This window comes from Lissotriton helveticus, chromosome 5_1, assembly GCF_964261635.1.
Source record: "Lissotriton helveticus chromosome 5_1, aLisHel1.1, whole genome shotgun sequence".
Lineage (NCBI taxonomy): Eukaryota > Metazoa > Chordata > Amphibia > Caudata > Salamandridae > Lissotriton > Lissotriton helveticus.
Genome location: NC_136065.1, coordinates 1,225,915,180 through 1,225,938,542, shown reverse-complemented (window position 1 = coordinate 1,225,938,542; position 23,363 = coordinate 1,225,915,180). Strand labels below are relative to the sequence as shown.

Sequence of the window (23,363 nt, the reverse complement as noted above, 5' to 3'; positions counted from 1 at the left end):
ACGGACCATGTCTCCTGGAGACAAATTACTTGGTATGAATTTAGGAACTCCTGCGCGGAACCATCCTCGATTTTATTTCGGAGGCCTGCGGTGTTCCAAGAAAGTACTGCGATTATTGAGGAGTCATCATTAGATTCTTTTATTGGGATTGTAAGTTCCTTATTTCTGGGAACTGGAGAGGTTATGAGAGGTTGTGGAGAGGGAGATACATGAAGCTCGCTTAAGGAAGTTTCTGTTGATGGTCAGTCGACCATTTCTAGGCCACTGTACCTATTGTGTAACGGGATGTTGTACCATGGGTCCCACCGAGATTCGTCTCTGTGAGGGGGCCGTTGAGTATAGGGCCTTCTGTCATCCCATCGTCCACCCTGATGGCGTTGTCTTACTATGTGCCAGGGATAATCTGGCTCATATAAGTTAGGGGGGCCGTGGTAACTGGGAATTGATAAGTCGTCCTGCCTGGGGAATGGGGCAGACCAGGGAGGCTCCTGCTCCTGTATAAAGCCACCCGCCTGCCTAAAAGGATAAAAGAAGGAAAGAGGCTTGATCTTAATTCCTCCATTTGGAGTGATATCTTCCCATGCGGAGACAGTGTGCTATTCGTGGGTCCTCAAATGTAATTGTGATGCAATCCCCGGGAATGGTTTTTCTCGTGCTGCCCACCCACGGCACCCTGACAGCAGATCTAATTCTTCCGCGCCAGGAAGATGGAATCGGGCGGTTGGTCTGGAGCCAGTGCTGGGCCTTATTTATTAAGGACCAGCTCGGTTCTGAAGTAAGGTCTGTTAGTTCAGGTACTCCAGCCATAACCACCACATAGGGCGAGGCCTCAGGAGGGAAATCTGCTGGTGGTCTTGGGGGACCAGGATTCCTGGCGGCATTTCTCTTGGGCCTGTCCGAAGGGGTTTTTGGTGGTGGGGGTGGAGGTAAGGAAGTTTTTGTTGTTGGTTTGTTTGCATTCTCGCCTGAAGTTTTATTGGCGGAGCTACTTGGTGCTGCCGGGGTGGCGGCAATTGTGGATGCCACTCGTGGAGAGGTTGGAGTAATTGTCTGCAGTGAGTTATTGGTGGTAGGCAAGGCTATTGCAGTGTTTGCTATTTTGGTTGGATTTAACGTGTTTTTGTTAATGGGGGCATTTGGTGTAGTTATCCGGAGAGTCTTTTGTTGTAGGTTGGGCAAAGATGGATTAGCACTAGCTATATTAGTAGAGGTTGGTTTTTTAATATTATTTTCTCCTGTTTTTTGTAAGCATGATGGAAGAATTAGCTGTTGGTTTTTTAGGAGTTTGGAGATTTGTGACTCTATAGTTAATAATCGATGTTCTAGGGGTTGTATTGCCTGTTTAACTATATCCGCTATGCTGGTGAGGGTTAGTTCCTGAGCCTCCGTAACGTTCAAGTCCACTTGGGCTTGTTCACTGGAGTGACGGTCCGAGGCTTTCGGGGGGGCTGGTTCCTTCTCTGTCTGATGGGCTGACGCTAGAATCTCTATTTGTACTGACCTATCACCATGGTTTTGCAGGGTGCTAGATGGTAACACCAAACTTTCCGGTGTAAAGGGATTTGTGGGCGCCCTTTTCTTACTAATTGCTCCCTCCCTCCTGCCCCTTTCTATTCTTTTATCTGTGGAGGTAATTTGTGAAGGTGTTGTCGGAAGCAATTCTGGGGGTTTTTCTAAGTCAGAGCTGATCTGAGAGTCCGCAAACTGGGATACTGACAGATCAACAGTATTTGGCAAACTGCGTCTCTCACGTGTTGGCAGTATCACAGCATTTGGGGCTCCCAGTGCTGGGGATCTGGCTTCCGCCAAGATACCTAATGAGGATCTTTTGGCGAATGCCAGATCTAAGGAGACCCTTTCTTCTATCATTAAGATGCTTTCATCGATGAGTGTGTTGGCCTTCGCTAGGAAGTCGTCCATAGGGCCAAGCAATTTACCCACGGAGCTGGGGGCTTTGGTTTTGATTTTAGTTCCCCTCGTAAGAACCATTATTGTCCTTGTTGGATTCGCTTGTGGAATAATGGGGGAAGTCCGGGTACAGATGTCAGAGGGGTGGCCCAGTCCAGTCTCTACCAGCCTCTAACGGCCTAAAACGGCCTAAAACGGCCTAAAACGGCCTAAAACGGCCTAAAACGGCCTAAAACGGCCCAGTCTTTGCCCGGTCTTTGCCCGGTCTTCGCCCCGGTCTTCGCCCCGGGCTGCGACCCGCGGCGCTTGGAGGCTGGCTAATTATAAAGGATGAAATAGGGGCGTGGCCGCCGGGGGAAGAGGCGCCTGCTGCAAGGAGCGGTGGTTTCTGGGCCTCGCAGTCCCCCGGTAGGCTTTTCCAGGGCACAACCTTTGCACTACAACCTGGGCGGGTCGCGCTGAGAGCGAGGTGGATTACCGCCGAATGCAGTAACGCTCCCACCAGCCGACCTCAGCCACAGGGAATGCGGTGAGATACGTGAGCAGGGGAGCAGTTCCTCGAGCCAGAAACGAAGGGCAGATCGGTGAGCGGCACCCGCGCAGCGGGTGTCGCGAAAGGTTTTGTAGGCGCTGGTCAGATCAATGGGCGTGGCCGCCGGGGGAAGAGGCGCCTGCTGCAAGGAGCGGTGGTTTCTGGGCCTCGCAGTCCCCCGGTAGGCTTTTCCAGGGCACAACCTTTGCACTACAACCTGGGCGGGTCGCGCTGAGAGCGAGGTGGATTACCGCCGAATGCAGTAACGCTCCCACCAGCCGACCTCAGCCACAGGCAATGCGGTGAGATACGTGAGCAGGGGAGCAGTTCCTCGAGCCAGAAACGAAGGGCAGATCGGTGAGCGGCACCCGCGCAGCGGGTGTCGCGAAAGGTTTTGTAGGCGCTGGTCAGATCAATGGGCGTGGCCGCCGGGGGAAGAGGCGCCTGCTGCAAGGAGCGGTGGTTTCTGGGCCTCGCAGTCCCCCGGTAGGCTTTTCCAGGGCACAACCTTTGCACTACAACCTGGGCGGGTCGCGCTGAGAGCGAGGTGGATTACCGCCGAATGCAGTAACGCTCCCACCAGCCGACCTCAGCCACAGGGAATGCGGTGAGATACGTGAGCAGGGGAGCAGTTCCTCGAGCCAGAAACGAAGGGCAGATCGGTGAGCGGCACCCGCGCAGCGGGTGTCGCGAAAGGTTTTGTAGGCGCTGGTCAGATCAATGGGCGTGGCCGCCGGGGGAAGAGGCGCCTGCTGCAAGGAGCGGTGGTTTCTGGGCCTCGCAGTCCCCCGGTAGGCTTTTCCAGGGCACAACCTTTGCACTACAACCTGGGCGGGTCGCGCTGAGAGCGAGGTGGATTACCGCCGAATGCAGTAACGCTCCCACCAGCCGACCTCAGCCACAGGGAATGCGGTGAGATACGTGAGCAGGGGAGCAGTTCCTCGAGCCAGAAACGAAGGGCAGATCGGTGAGAAATGTATAGCTTTCCAGCATCCACAATGGGTTTCACACCCGTTTCCACCACAAACTAGGAGGAGGTTCAAAGCACACAAAAAATAGGAAAATGGGCTTCTTTCAGTATAATGCCCAAAAAATTGGTTTTCTAATTCTAGTCTCCTATTCCTGAAAGCTATGAAGATTGCAATTTTAGAACCGCAAAAAAAAGCCCAAAATGCTGCTCTATTTTGGTTAATTTCTCAGTCCCCTTCAGGGGAATCCACAAACCGTGGGTACCTTTTGACTCCCAAGGATGTTTGGGGGGTCGGGAGACAAATTTAGTGTGGGTACCACAGTGAGAAAAAAAAAAAGTTAGGGAACCCTAAGCGAGAACTATCCCAAATAGCCAAAAAAGGGCTAAGCACAGGTGGCGGCTCAGCAGCTAAGGGGCTTAAATAACCATGACACCCCTACTCCATGGGGAGAGCAATCTGCATTCCTCTTTCCTATAAACGCTCTCACTTGAAGTCAGCCAAAAGCAAAGTAGACACTAGGCTCTCTCGAAGACACAGCTTGACATTTGACCTCTGTCTTTGAATGCACAGCAAATGCGATGAGATTAGGTCTGGTTTACAGAAAGGGAGCTCTTGGAAGGATACTGGTAAATAAGGTTTTGGCATCAGTAGGGACAAAGTGAACCTGGAGAGCCTATGCCATCAAATGGAAAGCAAGAAAATGCGAGTTCCATACCACAAAGTCAATGGCAAGCAATGAGTAGAATTTATTCCCAGGTCTACTTTCAGGAACTCCCCAGGATGTCTTTCGCATACCAGACAGCTGTGCTGTCTTGTAGGCTGCGACATAATAAAAATGAAAAAATGCAAACCCCTGGCGGTCAGATACGGTCGGACGGAAATGTGCAGGGTTGGGACTGGCCCAATGCGGAGGGTGACAAGATCGCTTTTTACGCGGACGATGTCCTCATTTACCTAGCGGACCCCGCCCGATCCGGCCCTCAATGCCTCCAAATTCTACAATCTTTTGAACAAGCTTCTGGCCTCCGGCTGAACCCAGATATGTCGGTCCTGGTCCCTCTCCACCTGACTAGAGAATGCTATGAATGGCAGTCCAACATACCGCTCCGTCGCCAATCGTTTAAATATCTGGGGATATAGGTGAGACTGCTCCCTGAGCTCAACGGGGCCCTCAATGTTACTCCTCTAGTGAAGAAGGCTAAGGCAGGTCTCCAGAAATGGCAGACGTTGCCCCTGAACCCTATCGGGCGAGTCGCCCTATTTAAAATATTGATTCTCTCCAGGTTCCTTTATGTTCTTCAAAACACCCCCCTCTGCTTCCCGAGGGCCTGGTTTTGAGAACTGGATAGTATGGCCTCTAGTTTCTCTGGGGAAAAGGGAGGGCTTACATGGCTATAAACATCTGGAGGGTTCCTTCATTTGATGGGGGCCCAGGGATGACCCTTTATATCTGTATAATTTAGCCACATGCCTGCTATCCATACACGACTGGTTCAATGGGGCTGGTCCGACCCGGCCTATAGGCTTGAGCTAAGTGAGTTGGGTCTGACCAGAGTCCAACCTATGCTGTATGGGGATCCTATTCCGTCCCGCGCTGTAGGCCTGGCGGGCTGCACTGCGACACACTAGGTGGACACAAAAACTTGGCTCAGAGAGGTTAGTGGGCTACAGGGATTCCGAACCTGGGACCTTATACGGATCTCACAGTTGGGAGATGTGTGGGCATGCAACCACATGCTTTCCTTCAAGGACCTCCAAGCCAGACACTCCCTGCATCAGTGTCAATTTTACAGATATCTACAACTGCGCCACGCTCTCCATGCACACCTCACAGTAGGCACGCAGCTCCCTGACCACAGCCCGCCTGAGGCACAGATTATGCTGGGAGACCTGGAGAAGGGTGGCCTCTCCCGCATTTATCGGACATTGGTCAATAACACCCCAACGTCACTAGATCGACTCCGCAATCAATGGGAGGAATGGGTGGGCACACTGGAGTAGGAAGACTGAAGCGAAGCTCTTATGGCCCCCCAGGACGGTTACCGCCTCTGACAGGCTGCTTATGGTTCAACTATACTATTTACATGCACCCTACCTGACCCTGGTGCGCCTTCATCGGGCACGTTTTGCTCGACCCCCGCTTGCACAAGGTGCGGCCATGAACCAGCTGACTTCTTCCATATGGTATGGCCATGCCCCCATCTGACACGGTTCTGGGGCGACATTGAGGAGGAACTCACAGACATACTGGGGTGGGAAGTTCCACGACACACAATTCTCTGCATTACTGATAGGCTGGATGGGTCCAGAAACGAAAAATTGTTTTTACTACGGCAATGGTAGTGGCTAAGAGGGACATAGCGGCTTCTTGGAAGTGCCCTCATCCCCCTAGCGTTGGACGCTGGCGGACCGGGACGACTGGTGTCCCACACAAGAAAAAAACATGTATGAGCATGAGGTTGTCCTAAAAACTATCGAAGCGTTTGGGGGAAATGGCATGGGGGAATGGTATAGACTCACAGGGAATGTCCACATGTATTTAGCATTGTATCCTTCCGTCTCTGTAATATGGTACAATCGAACAGTTGACTATGCTCCAGTATTTTCTTGGTGTCGTAATGAATGGCTGTTATCTTTTGTCAAACCAATAAAATTGTGTTTATCAAAACAAAAATGAAAAAATGCAGAAAAACAATCTATGTGCCGCTGACAATGCTTTAAAAAAAACGCTAGCCCAAGACAGTGACATTTCCCAAACAAGCGTAGTTCATCGCAATGTGTTTACTCCACCTTAACACAGGTGAGACGTTTTAGCGCCTGATAATAATCTGGCAAATCTTGGTATAAACTGTATGTCACATCTAGCAAGTGGATGAACCCAGCACTACTACTTTTAAAAGTACAGTGTTTCATGCTCCTTATCCAAAACTGGACCAAAACAACGTGAATTAGGGCTGCATGACAGTAATGACATCATCTGCAAATAACATTGCACATTGCTATATATGTCCTATCTCAAGGATTGGGTATAGCACAAATCTCTGGAATTTGTACCTCACTGTGATTACAGACGTGCCAAACAAATATTCCTGCTCGCTCTCTTTCTCTCTGCTAACAATTTTCCTTGAGGAGAGCTCTTCTTAATCTGCTCAACAGTATATGGTTCTAAGATTAGTGTGGGAATTAATTTAGAATACATTGTATGATCCGCGTTTGCCCAGGATTTTCAAATGTTCAAATTAAAGAGGTACATGTTTAGGTGTAATACCCTAATTTTTCTTACTCTCCCTTCATGTACCCTAATTTCATGCCAAATATGAAAATTTTGGGATCCTGGTGGAGTCATCCTTGCTCTGAGACCGTGTCATTTAACTGACTATGCTTGTCACTGGAGAACAAATTCCAAACAAACTGCGGCCCAGATTGACATACGGGTAAGCCCAAATAAAACTCTAGTGATATAGCATTGTGTCCTGATGCAGACAACTGACTCTTGCCAGTAGGAATCCCAGAACAATTATAGACACCCCGGCAACTGAACCATACAAATGGCGGAAAGGTGCTTTGAAAGTGTTTAAAAAATTAAACATATTGGATGACCAGAAACTGGAAAAGTGGACCACCAAAGGAAACATATGACATCGCACACTCAACCTAGAGAGCCAACTACCAAAGGCTCAAAATATCACAGACTGATACCACACATCAACTGCAAGGTTTCTACCCAATCAATCTTTGAATGGAAAGCTCCTTCCTAACACTGACCCACGAGGAGTGTGAGTGGAGGCCTAAACAGTATCCAGCAGCATATCGGTCCACAGCTGGTAAAATACGGGTCCCAAGCATTGCCAGTAACAGGTAGAAAGCAAAAAGATAACAGTGCCAGGGGTGAGAAGAGTCATGCAAGGAGTGGATGTTCAAAGAACAGAGCGTGATACCCCTAAAGCCTCGCCCAGACCTAACGAAATGGGCATTACAAGGGTCAAGCCCTTACCTGAGATATCAAAGGATGAAGGTCTGGTCAATGATTGACAGAAGAATGGTACCTATATCTGCTATATGGTTAATAGTAGTCCATCGTAGGCTGACTCCATGGACAACGGGCTAACAGCACCTGGGCTTTGTTAATGGGATAAGAAATCAAGCCCTGCGCTACTAGTGGGAGGTCCACAGTGCTGCTTCTTTCTGGACCTTTCTTGTCAGGACACATACCTTGAATCACCAAGATAACCAAGGATGGCCTCTACACTTGTTCCTCCTGTCCGGGAACTAAGTTGAACTTCATGGGGAGGACCTTGCTGCTGCCTGTGGACAACATGCTGGATTTTAAAACCAATGCATGTGCATGGTTAGCAAAATGATCAAATTACCAGAGGAAGAAGATGTTATGTTACCAGAACGTTTCTGCTCACCAAATCCTGGCAGGGATGAAATTCTTACTTGCAAGTATATGTGTCACACTTTAACAACCATTTTCCTAAATTTTGGTATGAAGGAATTAGGGCACTTTGCTCACACAAGGGAAGCATTTAATGGTGCACTGCTATACAAGTCCCAAGCTTGAAACGTCACCACTAGCAGATGAAAACAGACCCATCTGTTAGGGATGATTTAAGAAACATTCTCGATTAGGAGTGATGTGTGCACGAGTGATTCAGTATATTAAGCAGGAAAAAGAACTGGAAATATCACTGGGCTGGAAAAGTTCCTCAATCGTGGTTATATTGTCTGTATGGGAGCCCACTCGATCAACATATAAGACAATGTTCTCATATAACGGCTATTAGGTGCTAAATTAGTACCTGCTCAGTCAGTGGCAAAACGAAACTTGGGGGGCCCCTACAAAGTACATTGAGAGGGCCCACTTCACCAGCCCACGACCTACCACTTTTGCTGAGGGGGCCCCCTGGAGCTCTTGCCCTCCCTCAACCCCTGCACCGCAGAGTCGAAGGGGCTAATGTTACGCCACTGCACTCATTTTAAAAGGACAGTTGGGAAGGCAAATGAGAGATGTTCATGTTCAGAAACATTAAGGTCAGGGCAAGGCACATTGAGAGACTAAAGAATATAGTGGCTCATGCTCTCTTGTTTACAGTGATTTAGCATGATGAATGCCTGGCAAGGTACTCCGATGGTATTATTTCCAACAGAGCTATTGGACATGTCGTGCAGATCCTGTGCTAGACTTAGGCCCATGAAGCTGGCCTGGGAATGAGACCTCAGATGGAACAGAGAACGGATCTGGAAGCAGGAATGAAGTACTGGAAACACCCATGCAGAGGCCAGACAGCGGCCTTGAAGTGGTGGCGACTGCTCCTTTGGAAAACCGAGATTCAGTCAGAATTCCATCCCGGGAGGCAGCGACAGTGCCCATCCCGTAGCTGCTGTTGGGGGGAGTCAGTGGGTGTCCAGAAATTTAGAAGACTCCGCAGTGGGTGCCAAGGCACACTGCCCATATGACAATCTACAGGTGGGGCAAAGCAATCTTGAATATAGCGGGAGCCTGACAAAATCCATAGTCCCGTGCCTCACCCCATCCAGTAATTAGAGCCCTGATTGGCTGCAAGGGAAGTGGTGGCAAAGAGATTCAGCCGGTTGGACACCGGTGTGGTGCTGCAGGTATCATTTAGTCAAATTCATCTCTTTCCTACTTAGGGGCCCTCATTGCGGCACCCAGGGGCCAACAACACAGCCACAAATCTTGACCCACTGTGAAACAGGATATGATGAATATTGGATAATGAACACTGCAGATTGATATGGTACTAGAAGGAATTGCTGACAGCTCGAAGGCATGTAAATAAGAGACCGGGCCCTACATGTGGAACTGCGCGACCCCCAAAAGCGCCCTATGACCAAGGTACACTGCCACTATCTGTGTGAGAACACTGCAGCAGGTACTCCTCCACAGGGTATGTCAAGAGTCACACATAAGAGGACAGCAAATGACAGAAGGCCCTTATCAGGGTCCTGAAACATGTACAGCAGGACTCACGGAAGACAGCATATTTACTACTGACTGAAAATGCCACTCACCACAGTGAGACTGCCAAGTCAGAAATTTTATTAATTATAGTACACACAGATGGTGCTTACTGCTAAGCAAAAGTACATAGTGAGTAACTGTTTCACCTTGCCGAGTGACCTTCCTGTGCACTTGATAGTTGCTATTTACTAAAGAATGCTCATTGAACAGATTCCCTCCATGCAGAGCTTTCCAAACTCTGTGTCGTGACACGGACCTGTGTCGCCTGCCATGTGTGGGAGTGTCGCACGACGATGAAGTCTGCGGGCAGACTAGGGAGAATGCTCTTAGATGTTTGCATTTCGTGAATTCATTTTATTAGCAGCACGGTCTGCGCATGTCAGTGATGTGGAGGAAGGAGAGGCGTTAGGCGAGCGTGTGGTCACGGCCTCGATTCCCTATGCCGCACGCGTTGAACGTTGAATGCGCAGTGAGTCCACGGAGCCGCCTCTGCTCCCCATCCCAGGTGCCCGGTATGGCGCACTTTTAATAGTGGAGGCAGCCCGGAGACGAGGAATAACGTCGGGAAAGCACTGCCCGGAGACTGCTGGGGGGAGCCGGGCTATGCTGTCTGTTAGTGCCGTGGAGCACGGAGACACCCGGGCGCTCCCACCACCAGGAGGTCCAGGCCTGCCTGACCGACCTGCTGTAGGTGGGCTATATAAGGTAAAGTCTGTTCAGAAGTGTTAAAATGACATGCTTAACTAAGGGATCACAATTGTGGTGTACAATGTCAGTAGCTGTGTCTCGGTTTGATGTGGTTGTGTTATTTTGATAGGGCAAAATGCAGATTTGTTGAGCATGGACTGACATCTTGCGATGTGTGGGGCAATGATCAGTATGCTTAAGTGTCAGATGCTTACTACTGTTTGTGGCGCCAGAAGTGTACCTCTGTGTTCACAGTGTGTGGGCTTGTAGAGCTGGGTACACAAACAGTGAGAGTATGTTACATTATCAACTTGAAAATACAGTAATTATTCAGAGGCAAAAAGACCTATAATGATATTTGAAGAAACCTCAAAGTTTAGCAGAACTGAATAACTGCTATACCGGAATTTGAGGTGAGATATAATATTCCAGTGTTCTAGAATTCTAAGCCCTAATAATTGGCTTGTGTAGGTGTTCCTATTATGCATGCCTTTGTTAATTCTAGCTTGCTTGTGTTCTGAAAGTCTTAACTCGGATTCTTGAATGCATGAATGCTAATCACCCAATTAGTATCAGAACTGAGTGGTAAAAGGTTTGTGTTCCAAAAAACTTGCAGGGCTCTAGTTCTGAGATCCCATCTGTTAATAAAAGAAGTGGCGTCATAGACCCAGGGCTAATATTATGTTGCTTAATGTACTTCTACCTCAGTTATTAAAATGCTTGTGTTCCAAGTTCAAAGCCTGTGACGACTCTGCATTATGTTCCTTCATTGTATCTGTCGTTATCATTTGCCAACTTGAACTGTGATTGAAAAGTATAGTTACAGAAGAGTGAAAAGATAAAAGTAAAGATCCATAGAATATTATGTTTTTTTAAACAGATGCACAGTCATTGCTGGGATTAGTCATCCTTCTTATCTTCAACCGATTGAACATTTTTGAGATTCATAGTGCTTCACAGAAACTCATCTATAAATCTTGCACATTTATGCCTAACAAACACTAACAGACCTGGGGCTGACCAGGCTACTACAAATTTCAGAAGATACTTTTCCATTAATGCGGATCATGTAGTTCCAGAAGGAAGAACAAGCAATGGATAGACAGTTTTGCCAGTCACTGTCTTTGTCAGAACAGATTCTCAATTGCTTTATTAACCTTCCTGCTTTCTCAAATTTGCTTGAAAATGCACCATTTACCCACTCTTTTTTCAAAATGTTCTTGTGGGGAGAAACGCCCTCCCCCCCAACCCTTCGTAGTTGGTTCGGGTGCGCTCGCTGCGCTTGCTTGCATTACCATGTCGCAAAATGTTTCATTTCTAAAAAGTTTGTCACCAATATGAAAAGTTTGGAAAGCTGTGCCTCCATGGCCAAAGGTAAATTCTGACCTGCCTCCAAACAGGGGAAACTAAGTAAGATCACCAAGCCACTGGCTGCTGTGGCAGACCCACCAGAGATGCCACAATCACATCTGGTTGGTCCTAGAGAGCCACTGTTGATCTCCCTTTCCTCTACAGATGTCATCCTGCTCACCACATAAGCATCCAGACAGGCAGCCTGTGCCGGATTTAAACAGATACAATTCAACATAATCCACAAGGCTTAACTCACACCCAAGAGACTACATGCCATATACCCCAGTAGGGACCACAGAGGTCCTTGGAGTGTGAAGGTGGCTGCAAATATCAAGTGTTGCCACAACTCCGCCATGCATCTGGGTGGGAAGTATTGTATACAATTAACCAATGTTTATAGGGGCTCCTACCTCACAACCCTAGATGGAAGCTGAGCAAATGATTTACAATGTTGGGCGTCATAGCGGCTAAAAGACATATAGCTATGAGTTGGCTGGTGATGAAGCCCTCCACAAGGGTGGCATGGGAGAGAGATGGATTAGAGTGGGCGGCAGCAGAGGAGGCATACATACGGAGAACTCGGAGAGAAGCAAAGGTAGCTGATGCTATGCTTTCTCGGGATGTCATGACCCAGGTGCTATTGGAGCCAGAGGACAAAGATCAACCCTCCACAGACATCCAGACCATAATGGTTAGAGAGACACCTTGATTGACACAGTGACCGGGGACTCTGGTGGAGGACCTACACACTCACTGCATGTTGGGACTATGCGTCAGTTGGTTGACGGAGACTTAGTCAATAATATTATCTAAATGCCGATAGTCTTAATGGAAGCTGGGAGGGGGGGAGGGAGGGGGGACCAATGAGACCAGTTTTGACCGGGACATCATCAATGATTGCCTAAAGTTAGATAAGGTTTCATCTATTCCTTGGTTTAGATACATCAAACAAGTAATGAGCGACATTGGACATCCTGAATACTTTGAAAGGCCTGATAGCATGGTATCTATTCTGAGAATGACACTGAAAGCAGATTGTCTTGCTCACTTACAATCAATTAGATATTTTAAGCAGAGAGTTAAACCAACAGTCATGGACAATCAGTTGATGTTAACATGTGACGGCTTCCAGCTTTACTTAGTTCAGGTGTTAGGAAGCTACGATAGAATGCTTTTGACTCGTTTTCGTCTGGGGTTTTTTCACAGACTCACTACCTTACCAGTCACAAATGACTGGTCTCGCAAATTGGATGCCTGCCCATGTGATGATGTATCATGTCAATCCACGCTGCATATTCTTTTATTTTGTCAATTGTATTCAATCCCTAGAAAAAGGTTTACAAAGCCCATTTTGGAAATATTGGGACGAAGACAATGTCGTATAGCATTTTTGGCACTACAAACTCTGGATAATGAAATGTTTATGCAGTCTATTCTTTTTTTTTTTAAATGTCATTAATTTTAGGAAATCAATGTGGAACTGTAATTCTGGTACCTAATCATGCAGATTTGATGTGCTTATCTAAAGCTTACATGTTAAGTATGTCACTAAATCCAGAAAGTTAATGTGGAACTGGAATCCTGTTTTTTAATGATGTGGATCTGATATACTTATTTAAAGCTCATATGTAATTGTCTGCAAATGATTTTAAGAATGTGCTATATTTGTGCTTTTATGATTTATTCTTAAATCGAATAAAGCTATCTTTGAATTGAATTGAGTCAGGCACCAATATAAGACCAGAAAACCGAAATAAAAAAAAGCATTGGCAAAGCCTTTAAGTTCGGCACTAACAAGCTTTCCATTTTTAAATGTGCTTATTCTGCAAGTGTTCTGCATGTTCACACAAAAAATACTCTAAAAACAGCAAGTATAAAATCAACCATGCAAAAAGCGTGAAAGCAGAAATTAGGCAACTACTCATCAGATGTGGAAGAGGTCATGCGAAAGACCAAAATGCTGTCACTCAGTGAGGCTGGAGTGAGCTGTACACTGACCCACTGCCCCATGCTATGGTGAGGAGAAGCAAAATGTGAACAGCACTTGAACCCAATGGGTGTAGAGGGCTGGCGTAATCTAGGTCAAAGCAAAATGAAGGCGTAAAAATGGGAAAACTGTTGACTGTTAGATTAGACCGAAAAGGTGCAAAACAATTTTGAGAAAAACTGCTAAAATAAAGTTACCTCCATTGTTGTAAAGAGATAGAAGATTAGGGTACGGAAGCAAAGCGTGACAAACAGGAACAGATGATGAGGGAGGGAAAAAACAAACAAGGGGGCTAGTTAAAAAGTGAACCAGCAAACAATGTTAAAATGAACTGCGAAGCCCGGTTGTGCTTCCTGCACATATTGGATAAATAAATGCCTGCCTGGTTACAGATGCGTATGACGTAACATTCTGAGGGCGTGCGCGAGACCCTTGGTGAAAACGTGAACAGCAAAAACGGCTCCTTCCGTCTTGATTTTGGGGTGAAATCCCCTGACTAAGTCGCTGCAAAGGAATCTATGCCGTGATCACAAGAATGCATCCTGTTACTGAAGTCAAAAGAAGCATAAAGGAGGAAATGAAAGCTGAGACGGCTCGCTCAAACAGACGAGTGGAGGCCGCACCTGAACAATAAATACCAGGAAAAGTAAAACAAACAGATAATTCCAACGATAGACCAAAATTCCTTCTACAGTCATAAAATGGCAACAGATGAAAATAACAATAAAACCCAAAGGAGTAAATGAAATGTTAAATAAACCACGTAAAGCTTGCTTCTTAAGCATTCAATGAGATCCTTGGCAATGCAGATAAGCCACCACAAAGGGGGAGTCTCACAAAGTAGTGGACGCAAGGAGGAAACTGGAATAAGCAAAAGCACGGCGAGTTTCGTGTAACCTGACCCACCAGGAATGCAGCTGCCACCCTGTACGCCGCTGCTCGCTCCCGGGAGAAAAACGCAGGTGGAGTGAACCTTTGGAGAAGAGGTGGGACATGCACCCGCCTTTGGCCATTTGTGTGCTTTCATTATTGAAATACACAAGCAAAGGCCAATACAATGTGTGGGAGGAGTCAGACCCACACAGAGAAAGCCGGAGAAGCCACAAGAAGCCTCGCAGAGCAGCACATGCGCCTGGCTCAGGCTGGACCTAAAAAACTTCTTTCTTTAAAAGGAGTCCCAGACATGGAGGTCTGCTGACCCCAGCAGGACACCATCCCTGGGAGTGCCAGCCATTCCCAATGGGGTCGCAAATTGCGACATCCTCATTAATATGCATGAGGCATGCAATTTGCGACCCCATTGGGAATCGCAAACTGTCTCTCAGACACTGTTGTACATTGGCAATTGAGACTTGCAATTTGCGAGTCGCAAATGCCAATGGTCATACATCTGGCCTTTGGTTCAAAGAATTCCATCTTTACCGTTCCTGATTGAACTGTGAGCTTGCTCTCGTAGCCCCAGGCCTCCTCCAAAGGAGCCAGCCCGTCACTTGATTGCTCGGTTTTTGAACCGATCCACATCCTGCATAGTTATAAAAAAATATTTTTTTTTAAAAGAGGTCAGTTTGGAGGGTAGAGAATCCTCATGTTTCCCAGCTACAGGAAACGCATACAACTATTTTGCATGTTTCCTTGCTGTGTAACTATGATATGATGTTCTTGTATCCACACGTGGAAAGAGCTTTTACAAGCATGGAGGAATGTCTCCCCATGTATTCTTTTGGGCTATAAGCATTGTATACTTTTTATGATAATGTAAAGAAAATAGTTTGAGGTGTTTATACAAATATGTAATGATTGCCTTTTAAATTAACAGCCTTGAAAAAGTTGTCCTTTCGACGAAACACATGTCGGGTGTCTTTCATCTGATACTGATCTTCGTGTCAACAGATTTTGGATTTGAAAATTAAAAGTCGGATCTGTTTTTACTGGCAGACCAAAAATACAATACTTGAGTAGTGCCTGGATTTCTTAATAATTTGTTAATGTATGGATTTTCACATATTTGTGTACACTATTGAGGTGGCATAGTGTTGGTCCATTGTAGCACATATTATTCCTGTGGTATCAGTACTTGCCGTAGATTTTAGGTCGGATGTGCAAGAAGCCTGTTATTACCACTAACATCCCTGTTTCGAGATAGAGAAAGGAATAACAAAAGCCACTCACCTTTCTCATTTGTCTTTGAGAAACCGACTCACAGGCAAAACTACAGTCTGGTGATCAGTTATGGCTGTGTGTCAAAGGCTGAGGAGAGAGCCATAATGACCATCTGGAAGTATCTCTTCGGTTTTAGGTGCACAGATGTTTAGAACTTTAGCATGAGTGGTAGTTTGAGTGACTTTCAGTTCATGATTTTTTGTGGACTGATTTAAAGCAGCCTGAAGCAAGTGACACTGGCAGGGCTTTAGGCGGCCCAGGTCCCTCCAAATCTCAGATCAGTTAGTATTCAAATACAGACAATGAAATTGGTCCCTTTTGGGCCCTATATTTACTAGCAAAAACTGTGATCGATTTCTGAAAAATTAAAGAAATAAATGTTAAGGTAATCCATATCACCGATTTACTTCCTGTTTATATTTCACATGTTTAACCCTTCAGGGAATGCAAGATTAAGTAAAATATTTCCATGATGTTATATTTCCGTATTTTCTGTCGTGTAGCATACTGCTGTTATACAGTGCATACTTTGAACTAAGCTGCCTACAGGTGCTTATAATGGGCCACGTTTGAGAGCTCGGGAATTGAAGCTGAAGCCAGTGAGTTTCTCACAGTGTTGTTAGTGGGTCAAAAGGTGTTCAGAATATATCCTCATACATCCTTGGCCTCTCTGCAAAGAGCTCAGAGCAATGGTCCCATGTTGCAGTTGAAATTCCGTACAAATGTGTGTAAAGGAGGTACACAGTTGTAGGGACGAAAATTAAAAAAAAATAGTGCTTCAGGTGAGTGTGTTGTGTGCTTGGGGACTGAAAGTGAAGGAGATGCGAGGTAATGCATTCATGAGAGAGTGAAAAGAGGAAAAGGAAACAGAGGAGATGCGATGGATGAGATGTGTTGAGAAAAAGAGGGTCTAACATTAAGTAAACATAACTTGAGTGACTGGATGGACAGATCACAGTACCGGAAATTAACCCCTTCGCTGCGGCCGCGATTTCCCCTGTGTGCTGTAAACACACGAACAGGGCGGGGCCGTGACGAACCCCAGCCGTCATCAGCACACGCCCACCGTGGGGCGTGACGGCTGGGGTTCGTCACCAGCATGGGAGGGGTTAAAGAGACAAGTAAAGAGCTAGCATGCAGCAAGGCGCCTGGGACAGATGGCTAGTCAGCGGGCTTTACCAAACATAAGTGGACCATGTGGCCCCCCTTAGCTGCCATACACTACCAGGGCATTTCTAATGTCCATCCCTAAGCCCCAGGGAGAAGCACTGCCTGAAACTGCCTATTGACCCTTGTCCATGCTTAATTTAGACTATAACCCTGAGTAAAATACTGGCCAACTGCATACAACCACATTAGACAACATTAATTCATCTGGATCAAGGAGACTTCATGCCTCAGCACAACACATCCCATAACTTCATGTGACTGTTTAGGGTGATGCAGGAAACTCTGGCACAGTAATGAGTATTGAGTACTTCGGTAGCTGAGAGTTAACATCTACCATGATGCAACAGACATCAGGGAATGGAATTTGGGAGCTGTGCTGAAGGCTCTGAATGGGAATGTCCAATTTTGACTATCACTGAAACTACCAATCATGGAACAGGTTACTTTATCGAAAATTGTGATGTTACCGAGAGTTCTCTATTACTTTGCAAACTTACCAATTTGGGTTCCCAGGTTATGGCTTAGGGAACTAAACACTTTGCTCCAACAGCTGATATTATATGGAGGTCGGCATCAGGTTTCCCTCGAAGTATTGCAGCGCCCAACAGCGTTGGAGGGCTTGGGAGCCCAAGACTTCAAGACATATTCTTGTCTACCCAACTGCACTGGCGGACACAAGTGCCTGTGGGCCTAAACAGGAAAGAACTGGGGGATGCAGGGGACTCCCCCCCCCCCCAAAGATGGTGGATATCACTGCAATGCTTCTTGGAGTGAAGCTGAAACATGTAGGTCATCCCATATCGTTCACTATACCGTCTCATTGCTGGAAAGCAGCTTTTAAAACAAGCATTGGCATAGCCAATAGGTCTCGCCTTCTGGATCTTATAAGTGTTTAGCCATGCAGCACATCATCCTGTTAATAATCCGGCCACACAATTTTACGCCCTATGATGTTTAAGGACGTGATCCCTGTGTGTCATTGACAGAAACATGCTTTGTAATGTACCGCTAGGCTTAGCCTAAAAAATAAATAAACAAAGACAGGACACTCATAAACATGATTTTAACACCCACTGACATGAAGAGGATTCAAGTTAAATTGATGTGGCTATGTGTCCACGAACTAAAACAATATTGAAAACCTGTTTGCAAAGCTTGTCACCCAAAAAAGTATTTATATGCAGAATGTGGCACACACACTTGCGATCGAGAAGGGGTCTTCCATTAATTACTTTATAGGTAAGCACTGACTTCGACTTTCCAAGGGTCTTAGTAACATAGCTGCCGGCTTAACACGATTTTTGTGGAGAAAAGTGCTTGTTGAGCTGTAAACAACAGTGAACAATCCAGTAAGTGTCCAGATGCTGGTCGGCGCAAATAATTTCCATCTCTCCACTCATCTTCAAATGCCAGCTCTATAGAATTCCACATGTAGAAAGGTCCAATAACATATTACATCTAAAAAAAATGGAAAGAATGCAATTCCAGAGGCATCACGCTTGGAAAGCCCTAGAGTTTGATTATGAAATCAAAATGGTTACATGATCTACTTTCTTCTACTGTAGGTCAAGCACATGCATTCAATGTAACACATTCCGTTGTGTTGTTCAGACACCACTGTCCTCTAAAACTAAGTGAGACAAAGCACTCCTCACGGCCTCCCAAACTCAAAGCCATCCTTGGCCACACAACAGTAGCGTGGAGGGAAATAAAGTAAAGATGAACAACATCCTTCAAACAGTAACTAAGTAACAAAAGTGCTCCTTGCTGAAAGATAGTTAAGTAGAAAGAATAGAGGATGAATAGATAAGCCTATTTTAAAAGGATGAAAAGCCATCACTTACCCTTGGGTGACCCCCTCCTTGCACCAGCATGGCTAGTGCGAGCCACTATCCTTAAGGGGTTTTCCCAAGACAGACCAGGCCAGTGTCTCGGCTGACAAACGAGTATGGGAGCATATGTTGGTTTCTCCATACATCCTTTATTCTTTCAGTAAGGTACCCGCACTCACCCAACATTAAGCAAGAAGTCCTTTTGCGATTTAGTTCCGCAGCTAAAAAGGCACTTTCACTAAAGGTGACAGGCTACGGGCGAATGCAAGAAGACTTCACGGCAATATCCTTTCTATTAACTGTTACCATATCGTGCTCATAGCTTGGATATCCCCTTCTTCTGGGAAGAGAGACATTGCTCTAGGGTGCTCAACTATTTAAACTCACTAATACACAAATGAATCTAATGTGGACATCCTAAAAATATAGCACAAACCAACACAGGACAACCAAGCAGGAAGTCTAAAAGTGCACGTAGGCATAAACTTGCAAACTCCACACGCCCATCAAGTGCACTTACAAAGAAGAGTCAATTCTATACAAGTCGGAATATTATTATTCCCCCCCTCGAAATCCCATTCATAAAAAGACTCAAATAGAGTTTGTAAACACTGGCATCACAGAATACATTCAAACAACCACAGTCTTTGCTAAGGCAAACCCCTTAATACACTTAGAGCTACTTCCACGAATTCTTGTTTTGGCTGCTAAGCTGTTTGAGATCTTTGGTGATCAGTCACTAAGGTCTGACGTGCACTATAGGAATATTCTGAAAGAAACACACAAAAAAGCATATTCTTAATGGATGCTGGTATATTTTCGAATTCAGTATATTTCCTAATTTAGCACACAGTATGTTTCTGGTACGGCCTCTTGATGCTGAGGTCCATCCGAGAATCAAACTGGGCCGGATACTTGCAGGAAGCAGCATGGTAAATGCACCCCTCCTTTCCAACTACAGCACCCTGGCTCACAGGCAGGCCTTGTATAAATCTTTCACACCACTTGGCAACAGGTCAGACTAAAATGGAAATGTCTCAGGAATTATTTAAAGCTGCACACCAGCCAGGTGCACCGGAAATTCAAGGCACCCGAAATTGCTTCAATCGCAGCCCCAGATTACAGCATCAGGAGTTAAACTGTGTCCTGTCTTACACAATGTGTGCAACTCCACATCAAGGCAATGAGCCCATAATCCGCTGCCCTGCATGAACGCCAGCGCTGGTTTTCTTGAAACGCTGAGCTCCGCACACAGCACAGGGGGCGTGTGCGCCGGGCCGAGGAAGACAAACAATTAAATAACAAGCTCTAAGAAACTTGAAGCGATCCCGGAGCTAGGGGAGGAGTCGAGAGCCGTCATCACGCAATCAAGCCCTAAGGGCATTGCAGCAATCCGCGTGGGAGAGGAGGAGTGGACAGCCCTCGTCATACGATCAAGCCCTCTGTGCCTTGCAGCGATCCAAGAGCTAGGGGAGGAGTTGAGAGCCCTCGTCACAAGGTCGCTAACAGCTCTTTTCAAGCACTTGTGCTTGCATCCACATTGCGGGTGCGAGCAGCGGCACACGGGCCATCTGTTTTCAATTAGCGTACGTACCGCTGCTCGCTCCCGCAAGGTGGATGCCAGCACAAGCTCGAGTATTCGAAAAAGAGCTGACCAATTTCTAAAGGTCATCTCCTAGAGCAACGCATGAGCGCTGCCTAGCCAAGACCTTAAAAACTTGGCAGGATAAGCTTGATAAAGCTTTATGCACCTTCACTTCCATTGAAAAGCCTTCCTATCTCCAAAGGGGTTTCTTCACCAAACAAAGAATGAGGGAGTGGGCAGGGACTCCGCAATATGGAGACTATGATGGAGGAGGATGGCTTACCCCAAACGCAATTCTGACCTATGCTAAGGAGAACGATATCTCAGATGTGGGGGATCTCCCCCTTCTGAACCACAGACGGATGATTTATTACAGACACTGCTCACTTTTCGAGAGGGAAGTAGATTAATATATTTGCTTTACAAAATGGCTGTGTTTGTGGCTCTCCCTGAACTGACAATGCTCCGCGACAGATGGGAGGGACAGCTCAAAAGGGAATTCCAGGTAAAAAAAACTGGTAACAAACTTTAGAACAAGTACACAAAGTCTATCGGAACACCAGATACAAGTATACGCAGTTTAATTATTTACTCATAGCATACCTCCCCCTCAGATTAAATATAATGAAACAAGCTGATACGATGTCCCGCTGTGCAGTTAGATGGCGAATGTGTGCCTCTCGTGTGAACCTGACCATTGATAGAGAGATTTGGGTTCTAAGTGGTAGAGGCGGTAGAGTGCACACTCAACAGACAAAATGTACTCCAAGTGGAAATATGTCTCATGGCTTATGTCTGCACCGGCCAGAAAAAGCAAAAGAATGTGAGAAATACAATCTTGGCCCATTCTGTAGCCTGGAGGGATATAGCATTACATTGGAAGTCGACTGAGGACATGGAAAACTGGGCTGTTGTGGAAGGGGCAGCTCTGCAAAAGAGCAAAGGGGATTCCGCAAAAAGACCATTGCTGAACTCTGGTTGGAAGTATTGACAGCTTCCTGAATAAAGAAACTGGGGAGCAGCTGAGGGTTTAGACCGCTATGTGACCAAGGCAGGAAGGGTATATGGGCCCATGGGTGAATTACTCAGCTCCATCAGCACATCTTCTATGTCAGCTTATTAGCAACACTCGTAGTATTAGGCGTTGTACTAGAGTCTAAGGGAGGTGGAAGGAAAGAAGGACGAACAGCAAATGAGAACTATCTAGAAGCACGAAGGTGCAATAGATATCAAGGTTATGACATTGTTTACATGCTATGATTATAAAGCTCTGAACGGACAAGCAGAGATGTATAATTGAATCGATGGTATGCTCCATCAATGTGTAACACCACCAACATCTAGGCTGACAAAGTACATTTGGAAATGTTGCAGTGCCAATGCTTGAAAAAAAAATCAACAAATACAGTTTAAACAAAAACATGTGAGTGATTGAGACTCTGAAGATCACAACACCTTCAACAGGCCTAGGTAATGTTTCATTCAGTTTCAATTTCAGAATTGAAACATTTTCAATATTATTTACAAGAAAATCATTGTTTCTAATTTATCGTAGACCGCTACAGCCACTGACAAAGACAATAGTCCTGGCAGGTTTTATATGTATGTCACTTATTGTGCTATACATATGGTGCAGTAACAAAAAGCTCAGAGGGGTACCAAAAATACCAGTTGGGTGAATGACACGCTATTGAAACCACAGAAATGTAGTCTAAAGAGAGACACCCTTAACGACATTGGCACCCACCTCTTTTTAGAGATCCCATCCACTTTTTCATCCCACTGGTATAAGAAGGGTAAAAGAGGAGGGAGGAGAGGAAAGAGGGGGGGGGGGGTAAAGAGGAAGGGAAGAGAGAAAGGGAAGGAAGAAACAGAAAGGGGAAAAGAAAGAATTTAGAAAGGAAGGGAGAGAAAGAGTCAAAGAAAAAGCTATTTCTGGGCTAAGAAAGGAGGACACATTTCCACAGACTTTGGTTTTCACGAGTATGGGAGCTCGACGTCAGTGTCAATTACACCGAGTGCAGGAAGGAATCAAAGCGACACTGATGCAAAAGAACGCAAGCCGTCACCTACTGTGAAACTTAGGGAAAATCCCATAAAAGCCACTCATTATAATGTAGAATAAAAATTTGCAAGAGAGCTGAAGTGCTGTAGTTATATGAAGAACATTCTGATAGTTGTGATGCAAGTCAGCAAGTTTGGAAGACAGAAATGTTTCTGCGTCAAGGGGATCACGGTTGCACACAAACATTTAAATCGAAAACATACAAGTAATAAAAAAAGTAATCACTCCAAGTTGATCGCTGTTCATGTCTATCACACATTTCCATATATGTTAAGGCAATAGTTGTGATAAACAAAATACATTTTTGCATCTATATCACTGCTGCTTATATTTTTGGGATTGGATTTTACTTTTTTCCTTCTTCTCTAAAACTCCGGTCGCTGTGCGTTTCCTTGTGTGTATGTTTAGAAGGTGAACACCCCCGACCACCCTACTGCTTCCCTCCTTTATGCTTTCCCCTATTATGTCCCTTTTATTTTGTAGCTTTAATAATGGGGCGGTGAACTAGTATCCTTGTCCCTTGCACCAGCCCCGTTCGCCTTCAAACCACCATTCTTGGTGGGCAGAGGCAACTTCACCGGCAAACGTGCAATGCGCTTGCCTCCTTTGACATGGCATTAAACTTTTCCCAACTCTGGCGCACCTCCCCTTCCCCCGTACCTCTTCTTACCACTTTCGTCGTCCAGCACTCTCATTCCATCGTACATTTTTCCTTCAGCCCCTCCTTTGCCGTTTTCACCTTTGCCTGCTGGGAAACATTTCGCTGCAACCATCGTAAAGCGTGGCGGCCATCTTTTAGTGTAGATGTTCTGCATTTTACAATGTGTTAATTACCAATGTAAATGTCCTAACATTTACATTCTTATAAGTAACAGCTTTATACATTTTTCGACACCACGACCTTACACTAGACTGCCTTGCCTATTTTCGAGGAACCATTCTTTGTATACTGATGTTATTGTTCCGACTTTTTATTACTCCCACTCGGGATTCAACTATCTAATATTCATTCAGGTTGGCTCTTGTCCAGTTAAAGAAAATGGGATAACAGGTAGGAGTACAGAAAAGTACCATCTACGAAGCGGAAAATAACTTGGGATGGTCGAAGTAAATTACAGTGGGGCGGT

General features: G+C 45.8%; 1 protein-coding gene across 4 annotated transcripts in view; it reads right to left on the bottom strand.

The window, feature by feature from the left end:
- Window positions 1-23,043, bottom strand: part of PLEKHA1 (pleckstrin homology domain containing A1) — a 486,448-nt gene extending 463,405 nt beyond the window's left edge. For 3 of the 4 annotated variants that reach the window (XM_078643947.1, XM_078643949.1, XM_078643950.1), the window contains exon 1: window positions 22,907-23,043. The gene's annotated coding sequence lies outside the window, so the exon portion shown is untranslated. Of the gene's footprint in view, window positions 1-22,896 lie in introns of all 4 variants that reach the window. The other variant, XM_078643948.1, reaches the window with a different exon arrangement.
- Window positions 23,044-23,363: the final 320 nt, after the last annotated feature.